At 45.0% G+C, this 17,014-nt stretch overlaps 1 long non-coding RNA gene across 1 annotated transcript in view; it reads left to right on the top strand.

Annotated features, from left to right (window-relative positions):
• Positions 1-3,688: 3,688 nt before the first annotated feature.
• LOC310900077 overlaps positions 3,689-17,014 on the top strand; it is a 110,881-nt gene continuing 97,555 nt past the window's right edge. Inside the window, exons 1-2 of the long non-coding RNA XR_014584812.1 lie at positions 3,689-5,654; positions 6,304-9,063. This is a non-coding gene — a long non-coding RNA (uncharacterized lncRNA). The remainder of the gene's footprint in view (positions 5,655-6,303; positions 9,064-17,014) is intronic.

Below are 17,014 nucleotides of genomic sequence, written 5' to 3'. Positions count from 1 at the left end.
GCCTTCAGCTACTGCTTTCCTTAGACCTAAAGGCAAAGCACTCTGCCAGGGATTCAGCACTAGCTGGGCATCCGTGCCCTTGGCCCAAACTGGGGTTTTCTGTCAGGTTTAGCAATCAGAACCCAGCACGCCGAGCTCACGGTGCGCTGCGCTGCAGGCAGGCCAGCTCTGCAGCACGAGGGGCTGAGGGCTCTCACTTCAGCCCAGCCTGCCACCAATTTGCAGCTGGATTGTAAACGGGGACTTGTGCACACAAGTGGTGTCCGTCACTAGTGTGCTGAGCATTTACAACAAAGCAGATCATAAAAATATTCCATTAAAACACTTTTAATTGAAGCATGGATGGAGGTTTTTGCACTAGGGAAAAGCAAGTACAAGTGGTTTTGCACTGGGAACGCGAACGTGTTTGTGCTTTTACATATATAACAGGGCTTTGATTCAAGGGGAAAGAAAGTTGGATGTGTTCAGTTCTAGCTGACAAACGTTGGCAGTCACATTGTTCTTAGCAGTATCAGCTATGTAAATTTTTTAAACCCTGTGATGGGAAATACTGGCAGTAATCAAAGGCTCCAAAGGGAGAAACTGGTTTGGAAAGGACTTCTTCTGGTGCTCCTGTGACAGAAGAGACGCCGTTGTAGCTCCTTTGAAAAGCCCACTGACCCTTACTGACCCCACAGCCCTAGGCAGAGGTGAGTGTGTCTGGTTATCCTGAAATGTGTTTTTTGGATGTGACTCCACAAGCAGAAAGTTTGCTAAGCAGAGGTGTCCTCAGCTTTCTTGTTGCATGCCAATTCCTGACGCATGACTGTAGAGATGCACAAATAAGTTGTGATTTCCTGCCTCCCGAACAGCAGGAGCAAGCTGCACACCTGGAGGTTGTTTAATTAGTAAGTGCCATGTTGCAGTCATGCGGAGATGGTGCAGTTACCTATAGGTAGTGTTTTGGGACAGCAACGTGTTTCTAATGCACAGAGAACCCTAAATCAGCACTATTTCTGAAAGCACTTGTCATATCCCTTGCACCCTCATGCACCCTATGGAAGGCCGCAGAGGATTATACTGCTTGTGTTTTCCTGTCTGCTTACAGTAACTAAACCATTGAAAGTTAGGGAAAAAGCTTAAAAATACATGGATTAGAAATTTAGTTTTATTTCCATAGTTTTCTAGTTCTCCTCCCTTTAACTTGCATGGTGGATACATCTCCAATTTTTATTCCCATACTATATATCTCTTTTCCCTCAACTCAAGAGAAAGCTTTAGCTACAAAAGAAGGATGGATTAACCCTTTCATCCTGAAATCCTGAGCTCTCTGCTTCACTTACAGATCGCTTCTGCTCCCAGTGTCACCACAAGATAGTAATACATTCCCTCGTTGGCAAAACCCTAAGACTTCCAGTATGTCAGAGGGAAACAGTAGGTCTGAAAGGTTGTTCCCCTTTTCCCGTGCCCAATAAGGTAGCTTGTCTGAAAATTAAATAAATAAATAAATAAATAAAAAATCTGCTTCTGTGAGCTTAATTTTCATTCCCTACAAAGGGAACATGACTCTCCCCCTCCTGCTGATGAGCACTGAGTGCTTGTGTCATCATCGGTAGCATGGAAGGGTCTCTGTTGCACCATGGGCCATAGTTCAGTCCAGCAAGAAAACGGCTTGAATGTCTGTCATGGATGTGTCTGGGGAAAAAAAAATACATAAAAAAAATCCCCTCACCTATAAGGAGTACTCTTTTGTGCGAGAGGCAATGGTTGCTCAAGTCACCTGCTGTGCTTCAATCTTCGATGTCTATTTTTAATCTGGCAAATCCTAACTAGGTTAGGTGGACTTGCCAGGAACAAAGGTGAGCACTGTGTGTACTACTGTCTGTAGAGAGATGCTTTTTGCAGTGTTTCAGTTTTTGAACAAAAGTAGAATCAGGCCAGAAAGGTACAGCTTCAGATCCCAAAATCTGAAGGGCTGCTAGGTTGGACTTCTATTTGTAACTGTTTTTTTCAGGGTGTAGTTTGATCTCTGCAGGTAGAAGTTATCAGATGAACTGTGTGTTCCCTAATGTATGGTATTTAATATATTTTAATTCAAATTCTTGTTTTCTTATTTTTTTTCTGTATGTGCAGCCTGCTGCTATATTTGTCTTTGCTTTTCTTACTGACTTGTGTATTGTCCACTTTCCTATTCTCTAGCTTCTGTGCTCTGTGGAGTATTTCAGCTGCTGAATGCACACCAGGCAATGTCCTCAACAAACAGTGCAGAACTGAATATTGCAAGCTCATTAGTTGTTGTTGTTGTTGTTTGTAAATCTGGAGGCATATCACAAAACTTGAGGTGGATAGGTGAGTAGAAGAGGAAATAGGATGGCTTTCACAGTAGCACTGGTGACTGCTGTCTTGTTTGCTAAGTCAAATGTGCCTGAAAGCATTTGTTTTGATAGTTGATGTGTAACAAGAAGTGGCCCTTTTTCTTCTCAGCTAAGAGAAGAGGCATTGATCGAGTCACTTTCTTCTTCCAATTTCCCTGCTACCCCTGAACAGTCAGTCACACAGCTCCTTGCCCAACCTTTTCCTCAGGGCTGCTGATGCATCTCTGACAGCACTGCTGTCTCTGCGTGTCGTGATGGGTGGGCTTGGTGGCAACAGAGCTCTCTGCTCCTTTCCTCCAGCAGGACGGGAGCTACGAATGTTTTCTGGATGCATGCTGGGCAGCTGGGTACGCTCTTGTAATGCTCGCCAGGATCCTGTGAGGTCTTTCACTGAAACGAAGCTGCTTTGCGGAGGAGTCTGTCAACCCCCAAAATGCCGCTTTGAATACCGAGTAGAGAGAAGTTTAGGGGTGCACAGTGCATCTTTCCTGTATGGCCATGTCCTAACTCCTCAAGGGCAGCAGAGTGTCTGTGGCTGTGTGTGTGGACGGTGCTGTAATCCAGGGGGCTTTCCATAGCTGCTACGGCTGTCCCAAAAGTATCAGCTGGCTTTGATGTGCAAGCTGTAGGTGAACACTTTCAATAACACGTGTATGTTGGGGGAAATGTCATTTTTTTATTTCTTGTCCTCTTTTAGGTATTGTTTCAGGCCAGGACATGGAGCACTCTGCAGAGATGCAGCTCAAAACTGGCTGGCGAGTTCTGGGCTTTTTGGCTGCCTCTCTTGGTCCTGGCTGGGGAAGTGCCAAGCGGTTTTATGAGGAAACAGATTTTTCAGACCAAGTACTGTAGGAAGGGCTGTGATTTAGGATTGCTGAACTACAGCAGGAGCTCTGGTCTATGATGTTTTATTCTAGTTCAGTCAGCAGAGTCCAGCCAGAGGAAGGCGATAGCTCCTCTCTCCACTGATGTGTAGGAGCAGAGAAGAAATGTTCCTTCTTCTCCACCTGCAAACAAAAGCAGGATCAGATGGGGGCAAAACTGGCTTCTTCTGTAGCTCTTAATAGCACAGCACTTTTGCTGTGGTCCAACCTGCTTTTGTATTTGTGCAAATTAGAGAAAAAAAGGTTTGCATTTGTTGTTGGATTGTAGATACAAAATTGCAGCAATCCTATTATGATGATAGAAGGTGTGTTGGTTGTTGTGAGGAAAGCTTTCATAAAAACCTCACGCCTGAAAAATGAGGTTTGAAAATCAAAATGCAATCCAGTGTGAGTGGCTGTATATAATGTAGCTGTAACTCGTTATGAGGAAAAATTAGTACTTAGGGTTATTAGCTGATACTAAAACATCTCATATAATTGGACATGTTTCTTTTACGTTGCATTTGCTTTGTAACGCATACGAATGAATTCTGGAGTCATCAAAGACCTGACTCAAAATTTACACTGTAAATTGCTGTGCAGTGTAAACACTCCTCCAGCCTGCTTCCTTTGTCAGTAGTTGGTGATGGGTGACAAAATATCAAAAAATAATTTACCCATTTGCCTGGCGGTGTTAGGCTGCTTTCTGCTCCTTGAAGCTCATTCTCATGGCTGTGGCTTCAGTGGCATTAAACGTGGCTCCTGTGGCCAAAGTAAGGGAAGCAGAAGCAGCAGCAGCAGTAGCGCAGCAGGTTGGTATTGAGGGGCTGGAAGGAGGGGAGAGTAGGAAAAGATGGTGGAGCTGGGAAGAGTCAGGCACGGAGAAGTGGCACTTTCCAGTCAGCCCGAGGCAGGTGTCAGTGGTTGTGGTACGGTGGGCAGAAGCGATGGTTTTCTCAAAGAGGGCAGCTTCCAAAAGATGGTTGGAAAAATATTCAGAGGTAAATAGCAGAATCCTGGCCCGCCTTCAGCTACATACTTACTTGGACCCGAACTTCACAACAGCTGCAGTTGTAATACGGTTTTGCAGATCTAACACTTCCAAGATGTGGAAAATAAAATTCAGGATGAATTTTAAGAACGTAGTAGAAATAACTAGTGTGGCAGATGTAGATTTAGGGTAGTCTGCACATTCTGAAGGATTTGTTTTTAATGTGAAGCATGTACCTTCACACCCCGTAACATGTGCTCTGATTCACTGACAGATTCGTTTTGCACCGTCCCACTGGAATATTGGCACTCATGCCGTCTGTAAACAGACAGTCAAGGTTTGTGTCTGTCGGGGCCATACTTCACGTTATTTACCGCACAGCCTTTGGGGTGGGAAGAAAGGGAATTAATCAAAAGGAGAATGCGGTTCTCCCTCTCCTTCCCTTTACTTATTTATTTTTGAATTCGAAGGCTTTCTGAATTCTTTATTATTCCCAGAGTTATTTTTTTTTTCTTCCCCCCAAATCTGAAAGCAGCTGAGCTCAGCAGTGAGGGGCAGGGCAGAAGGCAGTTCAGGACGCTGCAGCAGGAGATGAGGAGCCCCCATGGGCTTCCCCTGGCTGGCTGCTGGGCTTTAAGGGTGTGGGGGAACCAAAAGGGTGATGAGCATCTGGGGTCACCCGCTAAGTGGGGCAGGAGAAGGCAGGGAAGGTGGCACTGTGTTGGGCTGGTCGCTGACAGGAAGAGGTTCATGGCATGGACTTGGGGTGGCAGCGGTGATGCTCGCCCTCATGTGGGGGTGCCTTGCACCCATGTGGGGTGTGTGTATCACGCCGTGGCTGCCTTCTGTCTGGCAGAGTCCCTGAGGACAGAAGCCACGACCCTATGTGAGCCTAGTTTGGAAGTTGGAACAAGTCCACCGAGCAGGAATCCCTCAGCATACACAGCATGGCAGTCCCCCTTCCACTTCTTACACACCATCTACCATCTCTCTCACGTTCAGTGAGCGGTTCCCCCTACCCCAGCGGGGTCCCTCGGCCCAGCAGAAGCCCTCTTCCACAACAGGCCAGGCAGTGGCCCTCAGAAAGCCCTCACCCCCCAGCTTTTCTCCCAAAATCTCCCGCCCCCCCCCCGCCGGCGGCGAGGCGAGGCGGAGCAGTGCCGGCGGCGGGCGCCGAGCGGCGGTGTTGGCCCGCGGCCGGGCCGGGGAGCAGGCCCCAGCTCCTCGGTGTGTGTGGGGGGTTAATTGCAATTAACACACGGACCGATAAACCTCAGCCTCAATGCAATTACAGCCTCTGCCGCCGGTGGTTACGGATGAAACCGAATTGTGTTCCCTAAATAAGGACAGGGAATGGTAATGGGTGTTTTAAATCCCCGTGTAAGGACAAGTGCTCCTAAAGCTGCCGCTGGCTGTGATGCCTGACCCAGACGTGGCACAAAGCAGGTGTGGGCTGTGAGAAAAATTGCAATAATTTTCTTCAGACAGGATCTTCTGTGAAGCATCTCTTCCACCTGTCCCTGCCACAGAGCCCTCGGCCCAGCGCACCCCAGCCACCCTGCTGTCTGTGGCACGGGTCAGGACGAGGTGGCAAGGTCCCAAATCCTGCTGATGGCACAAGAGTAGCGGCACCAATACCAGTCATTTCTAATATTCTTGCTGAAACCTTGGCTCTACACGTTCTTCTGTGGTGCAAGGATGTTGGCAACTCAGCCAGTCCCCTCAGGCCTGCTTTCCCTTCAGGCTCAATGGCTGGCACAGAGAGGGGCATCTACCCTTGGTCTGAGGAGTTTAAGCAAAACAAAGCAAGCAAGGAGCCCAGCTTTATCCTTCAGTGGTTCATTGCAGTGGGTAACTGTTAAAAGCGTGTACCTTGCTTCTTATTTTAAATCACCTGGATTTAGCTCCCAGCCGCTGCCTGCGATTACACCTTTCCCTGTTAGGCTGAGCCACCCTTGGCTACCTGGCATTTCTGCCCCCCTGAAGGGCCCTTGTACACCACAGTGACACGTTTGAGGGCTGTTGGCACTGGAGAGAAATTATTGCCTGAAGTTTCAGCCTTTTTTTTTTTTTTTTTTTTTTTTTTGTCTCAAAGAAACAATGTTTGTGCTGTTGGCGCTCCGCATCCCACTGCAAAACCCCGGTCCTGCTCCTGCTGTGAAGATGACAAGCTTCAACCTGAGGCAAATCCATGGGAACGGCGGCTGTGGGGCAGAGCCTCGCGCTTTCACACTGGAAAAGCAGCATTTGCGAGAGGAGTGAGGAGCTTTTACCTTGGCTCCAGCTCACAGGCTTTCTTCAGAATATTCCTTTCACATGGAAATTCTTGCCAAGTGAAGATTGCTAGCGCTGACTGGCATGTCAGCCGTGGCAAAAGACACAGGGGTTTTGTATCGTTGGATGTACGTGACACACAGAAAAGGAGAGAGGTTTCGTTTTGTGTTGGCTACCATAATCGGCCAGCGGCACGCAGGGAGTCTTTGTGGAAGGGGTGGCAGAGGGGGAGTAAGTATAGGAAAAGAAAGCTAGATTTATTAACATTAATTCCAAATAATCAGTTTTCTGCTGAAGGCAGAACCACTAATCTCAAATTTCCCTGCCTCAGAGTTGCTACTTGAGTCCCCTGCCTGTTCCACGTACAGCCCAGGCCAAGAAAGCACACCTGCATTAACTCCACTGCACATAATTTATTGAGCCAGCTTCGCCACAATACTTTTTTTGTTTCCCAACAGAAGTCATTCCTAGCATGACCATCCTATGCGCTGGTTTTCAATCAGCCTCACCCTGTGTGGACAAGGCAGATGCTGCCCTGTGGTGTGGCCCTCACCTGTACCTTGGGCACCTACAGAGATGTACTCCAGCTGAAGACCTGTGCAGAAGAGCAGGAGTGCCTCAGAAGGGCTTCTCTGATACCAGAAAGCTGCTGATTTCCTCTGGACAGCCAGCGTTTGTTTTTCCTATTCTGCCTGCATCTGCAGAACATCTTCTCCACAAGCTCCGAGGTGTTCTCCCAGACATAACACATACAGAGCCTCATAGGAAGGGCCAATAGCTACAGCTGCTGTTTGCCACAGGATGAGAGCAGAGGAGGGGGATGCCATCAACTGATGTCGTAGGTCCCTGGGAAAATACGAGGTTTCTGATGCCAGATTCCCAGATGGTCACAGGAAACCAAATCCTTCTGCATGTCATGGAGGAAAGTTAAAAACAGAATGGGCCTTGTCAGTCTCATTGCTGGGGAAGATGCCTTACCTCAAACTCGACAATCAGGCCCCGAGTAGCAAGAGCATGTAGTAAGACCACAAGGAAATTCCCACTTAGGTTTCTGCTCTGCCTTCAACACCTCACAGGAGCCCTGAATCTTTTCTTGAAAAAGCCAAGTTATGTATCAAGGGAAGAAATGCAATCCATGCTGGCCGGTGTATGTGACCACAGCACACCTGGATGCGTGGAGCTGTTGCAGCATAATTAAGGGGGAAGCTAGGAGTGACCCACTTCCTTCTGGACCTCCTCAGAGACACTAGGGGTCTGGTATTGCCAGCAGAGCTTTATTTCTCTGTGGATTCCTCTAGTCTGTTGTACGGTCACTTCTGTCGGGTTACCGAACTTGAGCTGGTGCAGCTGGTTCCTCGTCATCTTACTCGAAAGGCTTTTTGAGAACTTCACTTTTCTGATTCTTAGAAATTTTCAAATGGTTGTTTTAAAAATTATTCATAAGCAATTTATAAACCTCTGATTTTGTGTATGTATTACCTTCAGATTAATTGATTCTTATCTTTCCTTGATTTTTTTTTTAACTCATACCGCATGTGAAATAAATGTAGCATTTTATTTTTTTTGCAATTATTTGGTACTTGTTTTAGAATTTTTCTTTCTTTCTTGAACAAAAAGTGAATTTTAACCACACCTCTCAACTCAGTTCTGTAAATGTCTGGAAACTGATAGGGAATGAAGCCTGAGCTATTAAATTTGGTTGCATTTTAAATGTTTGTCAGTTTTTGGTCTTTGCTACAGGCTCTGTAGACTCCATGGGCACTGTGCAACAAGAGAGCTCACCACACCTGACACCTCTGTGATAAGAAAAGGCAAACATTATGGGCACAGCTCTTTTCTTCTCCTAATTCTTTCATTCCCATAGCTCTCTGCTGTCCTCACTTTCAGGCTAACATGCCTTATCCTATTTTCTGTCATTTGTATTTCCTTCCCTCTCCGTTGCTCACCTTGTCATAAGGGTGCAAATATCTCTTTTGCTACGTCTCGCTGTTCACTGAGGTATTTAGGACTCTTCCAGCTGCTTTTTTTTTTAATTGGAACAAGGATGCCTGAGGGTGAAAAGAAGAAAAGAGAAGGTGAGGGAGCAAGCGGGGGGGAAGGTGTGGTGTGAAAGGGCAGAATACAGATTTTACAGCTGGGAGAGGCAAAGAAGTTTCCCTGAAAGCAAGCAAAAGCTCAGGAAAAGAGGAAGGAAAGTGGAAAGGAGCCAGGTGAGAGACAGGTGAAAGAAGTTTAAGAAACACTAATTAGTTAACACTTGTAAAGTGTTTCTGAGAGTACAAAGCTATATCTGTATGCTAATCTACTAATTATTATTTTGTGGAGTGTCTTGGTTTATGCAATCATGTATGATTAATCGCAGCTGACTTGTCAATAGCAATGAATGATGGGAGCACAATACAAAAATTAAGCAGCAGTTAAGGTCAAGCTCTTTCACTCTCCTGGAGTAGAAAGCAGTTTTCTTGAGGCTTATTTTGAATTTTTTGGAAGAAGTTCTGTTTGAACGGAGTGAGCTCTTCCCCTGGCAGAGGGACCCCCAAGTGTCCTCAGTGTGGCCCCTGGCCTGGTGCAGAGAAGGCTGGTGAGTGAGGCGCCTTGGCCCCCTCCTGAGGAGGGGTGCCAGGGTTATTTCTGTAGTGTTTTACAGCAACGTCTGATGGCATAGGTGAGAATAACAGAGTAAAGCACAGCTGTTGCCTGAACTTCCCAACAACCCTGTCCCATGGTACATGTCTCAGTTCAAATGGTATTAAATCTCATCCCATGTGGTTTCAAGGAACTGAATCTGGAGTTGGGGAAAAAGCTTTGTGTGGTAAGAACGTTTCTGCAGGGCCAATGTAGCTACCAACACAGGCCTGTTGAGCTGCCCCCTTTGCAATTCTCTCTGCTCGTTGGTCTTTCAGGTGTCTGGTGGGTCTAGTTGCCAGGAGGGACCTGGTGGCTGTAGTAATGGTCAGGGAGATAGCTCATTATTAGCAAGAGCCTACTTGGGCATTTCAGAGATAGAAAGGCTGTTTAGAGATTGTTTGCAGTGAGGAGGTGAAGTAAAACTTTTAAGTTTAGGTTTTTAAGCATGGCTTAGCGAGCTGGTGACCGCATTGGATGGAGCTATGAACTTGCTCCTTGCAGAAGTGGTCTTCATTGTCTTGGTGAAAGTTCTTCCCAGGAAGAAGAGGCCTGATGATGAGCAGCTGTGGTGGCTTTGTTCTCCCTCTATCTGTAGGAAAAAAAAAAAAGAGGTCTGAATGGTGGCTAGTGATGATGAGCTAAGGTATCCTGAAATTATTAAAAATTACAGAAAGGAAACTTGGTGATGAAGTCTCACTCAGCTCTGATGTGTTCTAAACACAAAATACTGTGTTTAAGGTGGTCTGAATTTCAGAGCTCAGAGATAACTACCTGTGTGTAATGACAGTAAAGGCAGCTTTGGTGCTCTTGAATGCAATAAAATCCTGGGCTTATTGGTTAGTGGCTGCTGAGTTTTCTGCTATTGTAATGATGTTGCTGGGTATGAGGCATTTTTGATTATGTGCTTTGTTTGGAAATAAATATAGCTTCTATTTATGTTAGGGCATTTATACAGCTGCTGACCTTTCTGAAACCTTAATGCCTTTTTATGTATGATCTATGAGAAGCCCATTTGTAGAGTCTTGCTGCTCTCTCTCTCCCTGCTCTCATCCCTTAGTTTCTCTACTTCTTTTGTAACTTTAAATTATTAGTGGTATTACTCAAGATCAAAACGATCTGCCTTTTAAACAGAGAAAGGGCTTGGAAGCACTTCTTGGTGCAAGAGGAAGGTGAGAGGAATTAGAGTTGAACCTTGTATGCTAACAGCACAGTTAGAAATGACCATGGTCTTCATCTAATGCTTTTCTGCTTAAAGCTGTGACAATAGTGACTGAGATAAACATATTTTTGTAATAGATGGAACATAGCTCTTTGTATTCCTGGCTGAAATCTGCTTCAGGGTTACAAGTTGCTCATGAGAGCTTTGAGACCTTATCTCAGCCAGATTCTAGGTTCAGTTTTTACTGATATAAGTAATATCGTGTTAGGAGCCTGGGAAGGTGAGTTTAGTAGTGTGAGGCAGAAATCAGGACAAGCGTGGCATACAAATGGTAACAGGAAAACTGTCTTCTGTTGGTAGCAAACATATTTAAACAAAACCACTTATGGAGGTTCCATTGTAGGAGTGCAGAGATATATCTGAGTCTGAAGATGTACTCGAATAGCTGAGTCAGCATAGCAGAAGGTGGTAATTATATGCAACTTCATCAGTAATGTGTCAGGGGGAGACACCTTGCTACTCTCTGTAGCTTTCTATTAAGACTTTCATCATGCTTATAAATGTGTGTGATGCTAGCAGCACTGTTTCCTTGTGCCTTTCCAAGGAGTAGTGAAAGGAGGGGTGTGTGTGTGTGTGTTTGGGATATTGTGGTGGCTGAGGTTCTCTCCCTGCTCCCAAAGAAAACTTACCTCTCTGAGGGAAAATCCTAAATGTGTCAAAGCAAAGCAATGAACCGTGGATAACATAGTTTTCAGACTTGCAGTGCTGACGGAAACTTGCAGAGCTCTCTTGCCTGTTGGGGGAAAGGGTGGATGATTGACACCATTTCCAGAGAGGAGAGATGGAGAATAAAATATTCCTCTTTGGAAATATCAGATATGGGACTGATGAATGGCAAGCCTCCTCATTGGGGGGAGATGACTCTTCTTATAACCTCAGTGAGCCTCCATGTTCACTGGCAAAGATGGGTGTGTGAGGAGTAAAGCTGATAGCCCAACCCTGCTGCAATTCCTGCTCAGCAAATAAAGAGCATCTGTAGAGAAGCATTCACTGATGCCTTGCTAATCTGCCTAGTGAGGCACTGCAGAGATGAACCCCAGCTGTGAGTCTGTAAAAATAAACATCATCTGAACTAAGTGTCTTCATCTTCTTTGATTGTAAAATATAATTGGTAAGTGTCCAGCAGCTTAGGTTTCTCTGACTGTGATGCAATGGAAATGGTCACTGATGATACTGTCCTACTGAAGTGGCAATATGGTAAAATGCAAACACCACATACCTGTATAATTCTTCTGTTATAGAGTGATACAGAGGGGTTAGTAGTAGTATTTCGAGTGTTTTGTTTCAGGAGAAAGAATTTGTGATCCCTGTCCTAGCTGGTATTGATGGAAAGGCTCCAAAAGGTCGCTAGGTCAGCGCTTGCAGTTTCCTTGGCTGATATTTGAGCCCAAGATAGAATAGGGCTCATTAATTGAAAATCACCATTATTGTATTTGTAAGACGCTGTTTTCTTCTACCCACATAGCAAAGACAATATAGGGCACTGAGGCAGGTGAGGAGATGGGGCTGGTGGGAAACAGGGAGCCTTTCTATGCTGATGCCCAAACAGGTACGTTAATGGGAAATGGAGTACAGAGGTTTAACCTAAGCAATCTGTTGGATAAACCTGTCAGATGGTCTCGCTGGTGTCACAGTGATCTGGCTCATAAGTTACTTGCCCTACATAACATGACCTATATAACAAAAGCTAGACCAACTTAATTATACACACTTGTACATATAATGTGGGAAAACATTTTTTTTCACGTCTGTTTATGTGGAAAACCTGAAGCATCTCTGTTCTATTAAGATTATTTTGGGGAAGGGAAGAGAGATTACAATTCTTAGAAGAGCAACTTAAAAAAAAAAAGAGTTCAACTTGTATCTACTGTTAGAGTAAATAGACTAATTTAAGGTCAGATTTAAAGAAATTGCACTCTGAATGTGTAAGGCTTCACTCTTTGCTTACTGCATCTTCTGTCATCTTTTCCTAGCTCTTTCCTACAAAGCTGGCAGGATCCTTGCTTGGGTGGCTGGTGCCCAGCGTGGCATTCCTGTTGAGCCCCAAGGCAGGGCACCGTGCATCAGTTCCTGGAGCTCAAGCTCCTGACCTTGAGCAGCTCCTTCAGGCCCCTCCTAATGGGAGACTTAACCAAGATACTTCAAAGCTTACAAAGGTAGATGGCAGCTATGCACAGGAAAATGTGCAGCTCATTCCCTCTGAGCATCTTCCTACCCCTCTTCCCACTGTTTCTTATGAAAGCTAAATACTGAGCTAACAGCAAAAGGATTTGTAGGATTTGGTTTTGGAGATAGTTTGGATCCTATGCTTGTGAGTAACACCTTTTGACTTATGTTCTTTCTGTGGTCTTCTAAAAAAAACTCTTCTCCAGCTCAAAGGATACATTTATTAATAGAAATACTCATCCTGATTCATTTCTAAAATGGAAATACATGTCACCAGAGTTTGTCCTTTTCAAAGTATGCACTCATGTAATTTTACTGTCTGCTTTACTTCTGTATGATGGTGAAAATATTTAAATATAGTTAAAAAAAAAAAATTCCTTTTAACCATTTTTTTAATAATCAGCTGCTTAAAAAATGGGGGAGAAGTAAAAGCAGAAGGGGTAAATCAATAGACTTATTGGAATTGCACCATTGTCTTAACTGGGATTGATGTCTTAACTGAGGATTTCTTCTCAAGTAAGTGTTGAGACTTTTTTCTCTCATCTTCACAGATTATTGTTTTAAAAAAAGTTTTTGAATTTGCTCTTGGTTGTATGGATTATTCCTGCAACTATCTCTTTGCTATAAGTCACTGAGGAAAGAAAGGAGCAGTTTTTTTTTTTTTTAATGGCCATCTAACAACATCAGGACAAAAAAAGGGGGGGGGGGGCATGGATGCCACAGACAGGTTTAAGTTCTTTTTTCATACAAAACTGCATTCTGAGGGTATTTCCCTGTGAAATACTGGGGGAGGGAGGGACACACTAAACTAAGTCAGATTTCTTTTGTAGTGTCTGCAAGTGATCCAAGGAGTTGGTCATTTGTCTGTCTGTGCTGCCAGCATACTCGGTCGGCTCAGGCGTGTGCTTTCACTTATTTCAGGTGATCTGCATGGTCTGCTTTATAACTTATTCTACTTCTTCCACATGGGACAGCAGAAAAGTTTATCTCAGCACAATTTGGCTTGTGCAGAATAAATAAAATAGCATCAGGAGAGAGACAGAGCCAGCAACTACTGCTCATGAAGCATTTAGTGCATTACTTGGGTTCATTCTTTCAGCTTAACTTTTTTGCTGAGGGTTTCATGGACTTGGACTTGTTCTAGATCCAGCATTAGCAGGGCTTACGAATGGGCTTCCAATAAGGTTCAAAAGCAGTCTGGACAACGTAGCCTCAAGCCTCTTCTAAGAATTTGTTGCGAGAGTTCAGGGCTGTTTGATTTTACACTAGTATAGATACATACATCCGATAAAAAATGTTACAGTTGTTAATACACTTTTATTAGATAACTATCAGAATGGGGTTAGAAAGACATCTAGTTTTGTCCTGACATTTTTCCAGGTCAGGTGTATTTTTCCTGTTGTGACAAGCATTATTGAATTTAGATGTTGACATAACTTTATTTACATCACCTGTCCCATGTTTGCCAAAAGCCAAAAAGCCCTAGTCACGTGTGTACCCAATGGATGCTCGGCCAAGACCTTTCCAATGATCAGAGATCTGCCTTAAGACATGAATCCAGAAGATGATCAGATGCTCATAGAACCCAAGCAAGGGACAAGATGCACCTTAAGACACCTGAGTGTGATATTTAGGTATATAGAAGAAGAAAATGATCAAGGTTTAAGCCATCCCCAAGGCTGAACCAAGTCACTACTGAGAAGTTAGCTGTAAAAGTCAGTATGAGAGTTTATAGATGATTAGGATAAATCTTTATCTTAAGAAACAGGGTTCTGGGACTGACATATAGCAGCTAAGAGACAAATGTCAAGGCAAACTTCAGGAACTTGGACGTTATTTTAACAGCTCATGGTTATGAATGTTCAGCTGCTCCTCAGTAATTTTGTATTATTTACTACACATTTATTCCAAATATTTGCTACTGTGTATTGGGTTTACATAGCAAGGTTTTCGTAGTGGGGGGCTGCAGGGGTGGCCTCTGTGACAAGAGCCCAGCAGCTGCCCCATGTTAGATAAGGGCCAGTTTCAGCCAGCTCCAAAGGGACCCGTGGCTGGCCAGAGCCAAGGCAGTGAGTGACACTGGTTGGGCCTCTGGGAGAGCAGGTTGGAGAACGGGGAAAAAACTGCTGTGCAAAAGCAGCTGGGAGAGAGAACCAGCCCTGCAGACCCCAGGGTCAGTGCAGCAGGAGGGCAGGAGGTGCTCCAGGCAGGCAGCAGCAGTTCCCCTGCGGCCTGTGGAGAGGCCCCTGGTGGAGCAGGCTGTCCCCCTGCAGCCCATGGGTCCCACACGGAGCAGATCTCCACGCTGCAGCCCGTGGAGGAGCCCCCGGGGGAGCAGGTGGATGTGGCCTGGAGGAGGCTGCGGCCCATGGAGAGCCCCCGCAGGAGCAGGCCCCGGGCTGGAGCTGCAGCCCGTGGAGAGGAGCCCACGCAGGAGCAGGGGTCTGGGGGGAGCTGCCGCCCGTGGGGGACCCGTGCTGGAGCAGTTTGCTCCTGGGGGATGGACCCCGTGGTACGGAGCCGTGTGGGAGCAGTTCCTGAAGAGCTGCTGCCTGTGGGCAGCCCCCGCAGGCTCAGTTCGGGCAGGACGGCATCCCGTGGGAGGGACCCCACGGGGAGCAGGGGCAGGGAGTGACTGTGAGGGAGCAGTGGAGACAAAGCATCAGGGACTGACCACAGCTCCCATTCCCTGTTTCCCTGTACTGCTCGGGGGGAGGAGGTGGAAGAGGGTGACTGGGGGGGAAAGGCGTTTTCATTTTTTTTTTTCTCCCTGCTTTAGCTTGTTAGTAATAGGTAATAAATTTCATTAATCTCCCTACGCTGAGTCTGGGTTGATAACTGTTGAGCGATCTTCCTGTCCTTATCTCAGCCCTTGAGCCATTTTTCTTCTATTTTCTTCCCCTTTCCATTTGAGGAGGGGGAGTGAGAGAGCAATTGTGGCAAAGTTCAGCTGCCCAGCTGAGTAAAAACACCACATGCTGTCTGCAATTCTTTCTTAAACTATTCCTGATATGCCATCTTGTGTACTTGACTTTTTTTTTTTGTGGCCATATTGCATAAATAGGCCTTGCATAATTTGCTATCTGCCTTATTCTTCAGACACTAGTCATGCAGTAGAATACAAAAGAAAATGTTAACTCATCTTCAGTTTGACAATGAAACAACTTCTTGATCTTAGCATTTAACATCTGTCTTTTATGCAGCTTTCTTTAAAATGAAAGATATTTTTTTGGGGGGGAGAACAAGGAGGGTGAAGAGATCTTGGAAGTACAACAAAGAACCCCAAACCCTCTGTGTATCAAATGATAAAAATTAATGAATGAATAAAAGATACACATTCTCAGTCAAAGACTTTTTATTGTGCACTGCTGAAGTCACCAGACTATCATCTAGTGATAGTGATGCTAGTTGATGTAAGCCAAGTCAGTGTGGACTTAATCATAAAATTGTCATGTTATTAATGGTTGCAGAATGTTATTACTGTTTTGCAGAATATGAAAAATAGGCAGAATGTCTTTGGCCATGAATGATAGCTCATTAAGCGTTGATGTAACTAGCTTAAATTTGGTAGGTTTTGTATGGTACATTTCAATCTTCATTGGCTACACAGGGATGTGAATCTCTAAGCTTTGTAGTTGGAGAACAATAATAGAATTATTGGTAATTCCTATTCAGGATTTACACAGAGTACCCCAAGCAAACTAGGAATTACATACAAACACCAGTAACTTAGAAAACACACGCGTGAAATAACAATCTCTAAAGCCCTAAGTTCCAGAGCATAATACTAAAATAGGGGGGTTGCTTAATGGGAAGAAAAAATTAAAATAATAATAAAAAAGTCATTCTCTGCCACAGATTAGATCAGAGGCAAAAGCTGAAGAGGGATCATTATTCTCTCTTCTAAAAGAAGAGAAAATTGAGGGACAGCAGCCTTGATCTTATTGAGAAGATTGAAGTGAAAGACAAGGTTGGTTGTTCTCACTTCAGAAGGGTCTGAAAGCTGAAATTGCAAAATCAATTTACTATCGTTACTGTAACAATTAAACTGACGTGATGAAAAGATGGAGGAGGAGGAGGAGGATGGATCAGATAATCCACCCCCACAAAATATCTGTGTGCAGGTGGCAAGTATTAGAGCTGCCAAGGGTAGAGCTGCCACAACTGTCTTTACCCTAACGTGACAGACAGCTGCCTCCTCCCTTTTCTCCATCCCCTCCCGAGGTCCCTGTTGATAGTGACCACACTGGCTTCTCCGAACACATATGCTCAGCCCAGCAGCATCTCCTCCTGGGGCAATTTATGGTTTTTTTTAACCCACTGGTTCTGTTTCTTGGGTGTCCCTCAAACCAGAGTGTTTTCGCTGGTTTAGTCTGCCATGCTGCTTGTGTTTGTACAGTATAATAAGACATCTGCTGCCCACCAGCACTCATCTGCGCCTCGGTGGAGCGCTGCAGTTGACTGCTATCCTATTTATATTAATTGAACATGCCGTATTCTGCATACGCCACTGATTACC

The sequence above is a fragment of the Anser anser genome, assembly GCF_964211835.1.
Source record: "Anser anser genome assembly, chromosome: 1".
Taxonomy (NCBI): domain Eukaryota; kingdom Metazoa; phylum Chordata; class Aves; order Anseriformes; family Anatidae; genus Anser; species Anser anser.
Note: the sequence above shows the minus strand (reverse complement) of the source record. Positions and strands in the feature narration are given on the sequence as shown.